Below are 4,918 nucleotides of genomic sequence, written 5' to 3' on the forward strand. Positions count from 1 at the left end.
GGGGGGGGGGGGTAAAGGGGGTCCAGAAGAAACCATTTAAACTTTAGGTTCTGGGATTCCAAATGTCCTGAATAGAGGTTAACGTAAAAATTATCATGCATGACCTAAGCTACATGACCTATGTAGTCCATGAAGTATCTTAGATTATGTCTGGAACAAAGCCATGACATCTAGCTAGAAGATCATAGTTTTCTGAGAAAATTCATAGAATTTCACTCTTAAGTGGACACAGATAAGTTCTCCCTTTTAAATGTCAGATCCTTTAGTATCAAAGTGGAATTCATAGACCAGAAGCATCAGCTTATTAGACATGCAGAATCTCAGACTTTACTGTAGACCTACTTAATCAGAATCTGCATTTTAATGAATCCACCAGATATTCCTATTCTTGAACCTGAGAAGCACTGATTTATCCAACTATCTATAGAACTTCTCTTATTCCTGAGCCTTTAAAGCCCAAATAAAAAGAAACAACTCATTCCAAGAAAAAAACTCAAAAAATAATCAGAAGGGTTTTTTTTAAAGATTTTATTTATTTGACAGAGAGACACAGTGAGAGAGAGAGAACACAAGCAGGGGGAGTGAGAGAGGGAGAAGCAGACTCCCCACGGAGCAGGGAGCCTGATGAGGGGCCCGATCCCAGGACTCTGGGTTCATGACCTGAGCCGAAGGCAGATGCTTAACAACTGAGATACCCAGGCACCCAATAATTAGAAGTTCTGATTATCACTGCTCATAATCTGGGAGACATGAGGACAAGAAGGGAAGTATGACCATATAGGCATTCATATATGTGCTTGGGTGCACGTGCCATACATATAGATTTTTTTTTTTTAAAGATTTTTATTTATTTATTGAGAGAGAGAGAATGACAGAGAGAGAGCATGAGAGGGAGGAGGGTCAGAGGGAGAAGCAGACTCCCTGCTGAGCAGGGAGCCTGCTGCGGGACTCGATCCTGGGACTCCAGGATCATGACCTGAGCCGAAGGCAGTCGCTTAACCAACTGAGCCACCCAGGCGCCCTAGATCTTGTACACACACACACACACCCCTTAACCTCACTCTCTCTAGCCATCAGTGTAAGTGGATGCTCATCAACCGTTTTACTTTTGAAAGAGATTTCAGCTCACTTTCCCACAAGTGAACAGCACTCTCAATTCAATTAAACACTGAATAGAAAAAGATAAACATCTCTGAGACTTTTTTCATACATTTCATTTTGACAGCCGTTATTACTTAGGACATCTTTAATGTCATATTCTACATTTTATGGTTTATTATGAATTCTTTCTGTTGGTTTCAGCATATTAAAGGTTATTTCAATCTTGAATTACTAGGCTTTGAGCATTTTTTTCCCCCTGCATCAGGATTGTTTGGGACATAGGGGTTGTGGAAGGAGGTTACCATAAAAGAAGAGAAAAAAACCCTTATAGAGAAAAATGCTTCTAGGTAGCTGGAAACATTCTAATTACCATGTAATGCCTTAACAAAAATGCATTGTCATCTGACTTTTTTGACGATATACATTTCCTGGATTGTTTTGGCTTTTCACTTGTGTATGAAAGCATTTAATGGAAAATAATGAATTCAGCAATGTAGGGGGACATCGCAATTAAACCTTGTGCTGGATCTTTTCAAAACATTGTTTTTCATAAACAGTTTTCTTAACAAGTCATGTTGTCTTTCAGTGGGCTTTGCAGAGTTTAGAGCACATTCTACCCAACTGGCCCCAGATGGAAAATACACTCTTGAAATTGGATGGTTTTTTAAGTGTAGCTCTCCACAGTCTTCTCAAAGGAAAAAAAAAAAAAAAAGCTTGAACAGAAAGCATTTAGTAGCATGGTCTATAATTCCCCCAGCATCCCACGTATTTGGATGTTTTTGCTTCTGGCTGTGGAATTTTTCTAATTTAATTAACTCATTAGTGTTAGCAGATGACACAGTGTGAAAATTCTTTTCCCTAGTCACTTATCTAAATATTCTTCCAGTCCTCTGGGGTTATGTACACACTTTATTTATTTTTAAAAGTTATTTGTCTGTTTCATTTTTACACTGACTTTCCCCTTAGGAGTTCATGAGCAACATACGGGCATTTCATGTAATGAAATAGAAATGTTTCTTAAAGTGATCAATGGAGAGGAGGTAGAGGAGGGAACCAAACAGGGGGAACAGCTTTCCTAAAAGAACTGGGAGGGAAGGAACAGATGGTTGGAGAAGAGCAGCCAGAGCTGAAATGCTTATCCTGATCCAAAGCCCTGCCATTCTGTCTCTTAGTTTTTGGTTGATACACTGTAAAAAATGTAGCAATAGTTTCTGTCTGGAAATCAGCTGGAAATATTTGAATGGCAAAGAAGGAAAGTTTTACAGATTATTCCAACCGAAAATGGGTCTTCTTCATGCCAAAAACATTCATTCATTCACGTTTTTTTTTACCTTTTTACGATATAAATCTTCCCTCCCTCCTTAAAATTTGAGGATGTGTGCTTTACATCTTTCTTTCTTCTTCTTCTCTCTCTTAGGGCCTAAAATGAGGTCTGGGACCAAAACAGATATTGAATAAATATTATTATTGAATTCTGAATGAAAAGGATTCTGTTGAATTATAACTAACAGTTGCTGAGTATCTACTCCGTATTTTATTTTATTTTTTATTATTTTTTTGAAGATTTTATTTAATTATTAGAGAGAGAGAGCATGAGCAGGGAGGAGAGGGAGAAGCAGGCTCCCTGAAAGCAGGGAGCCCAACACAGGGCCCGATCCCAGGACCCTGAGATCATGACCCGAGCTGAAGGCAGATGCTTAACCAACTGAGCCACCCAGGTGCCCCTCTACTCAGTGTTTTAAAACGAGCATCTTCAACCTCAGAGCCGTTCCCTAAAGGTGATTGTTGCTCTTGGTATTTTAATTTTATCCATGGGAAAACTGAGACCAAGCGACATAACATAAATTGCTCAAGTTCACAGAAATCGCTTACGATCACAGAACTTTTCAGTTGGAGAATTTGAACTCAGGACTATCCAGGATGCTGCTACCCAAAATGATATGGACATGGCACAGTCAGGATGGATGGACCCTCAGGCCACCATGAGGAAGCTTCTTTGCATCCCAGCTGAGAATCATAACCTGGGTTTCTGTAGTGAATAAATAGTTTCAGGTAATAGAAAGGGTTGACACTGAATTGTATATTTTGAAAGGCTGAACTTTATGGTATGTGAATTATCTCTCAATTAAAAAAAATATTTAAAGAGTAAGGGTTGAAAATGATTGAATTTTGGATGTTTTAAGAGGTTTGAAGAGTTTTCCCTGTCCTCCGCTCCCAAGGAACTTAATTCAGATTAGCATGAGTTCTTTTAACTGTTGTAGTTTGCTGAGCTGCATGCTGAGCAACAGCAAAGATTTCCAGACCCTGCCTGCACTGGAGTTCCCTAGTTCCTGTGCTGGAGGTAGCCGTTTATGTAAGACCACGAGGCAGTAATTCTTAGGGTTCCTTTCTGGCATTTAAACTATCAGCTCTAAGCTATTGAGTAGCTTCTAGGGTGAGAAGTTTAATAAACATGAGCTCATGAAATCATTCTTTAAAATCAATTTTCATCATCATGCGAGATTTTCCTCCACTTCAAAGAAAAAAGCTGTTGTCACATCCTGCAGAGAGTGTTTCCAGCCACTAATTTATCTGCAAGGATGGGCCACATTTGGTAAATCTGTTCGCGTGCAGGCTTCTAAATCAGTTTCAGGGTGCTGTTAGGATTTAAATAGGCATTTTGTGGTTGTAAGTCACATTGTTTTTTTTTATTCTCCTGTCCAGGATGAAGAGAGTGGTTTCCTGTTCAGAGTGTGTGTGCATACACATGGGCATTCACATACACACTCATACACATTCACACATGTGTGCAACCCACACACACTTATATACATGTGTGAGTACTTCATGAATAGATGTATCAATAGCAGAAAATTATTGAGCCACCATCTCTTCTAAAAGGAAGCTGCTGTGTGTATGTATTTAAAGTATAAGAAAAGCCAACTGCTTTCCTTTATGTGGACTTTGATACATCTGGATGAAAAGACTTCAAAACAAAGCTGACAGGAGTTTCAAACATTCTGTTTGGTAGCTATAAGCAAATCTTACAGATTCACAGTTTCCTCGCTTCCCTCCTGCTCTTTGCACTTAGAAATGAGAGCAAAATAGTCTTAGAGAACAGTGGGGAGAAAGGCAGGAGTGGTGCTTGGAGCATCTGAATCAGGAATTTTCTTCCACTCTTGTCCTTGGTGTTGGAGGTTCTCTCCTTCATTCTCTGAATGATGGCCTCACTCTGAGTTTTTAAGATTGTATTTGTGCATTAACTTGGGATCTAGATATGCTGTTTCTATCTTTAGTCAACATTAGTTTTTGCACGAAGCAAAAGGCCAGTTTAAGCAGGGTGATTAGTGAGCTGGACAGAATGAGCGTACAGAAGGAGATGCTGATCCAAATTGTATCTGATATTCTTCTTTGGGGTCAGCGTTTTCAGATTAAGAATTGCTAGTTGCAGTGGCTAAAGAAAGACAGTTGAGTCTGCCAGCAACCACGTGTCCCTCGGCCCCTGAGGAAGGGAAAGAGACCAAGAAAGGGGGCACACCTTCACCCTTTTGAACTGGTGCTGAATGTTAGAGTCATTCGGGGAGCTTAAAGTATTGATGACTGCATCCACCCCTGGCAGTCCTGATTGATTTGATCTCTGTGACTCCCCCAGGTGACTCCAATAGATGGCAAAGTTTGAGAACCACTGCTTCAACCAGTGGTTACCAACCCAGGCTGCTGTCACCCTACCCTGGTGCCTGGGGGCCCTGCCCCAGAGATCCAGGGGTCTGGGATGGCGTGTGGGCGTTGGTATGTTTTACAAGGTCCCCAGATGATTCTAAGGAGCAACCAGGGTTGG

Source organism: Mirounga leonina, unplaced genomic scaffold, assembly GCF_011800145.1.
Source record: "Mirounga leonina isolate KUSES-001 unplaced genomic scaffold, KU_Mleo_1.0 Mir_151, whole genome shotgun sequence".
NCBI lineage: Eukaryota > Metazoa > Chordata > Mammalia > Carnivora > Phocidae > Mirounga > Mirounga leonina.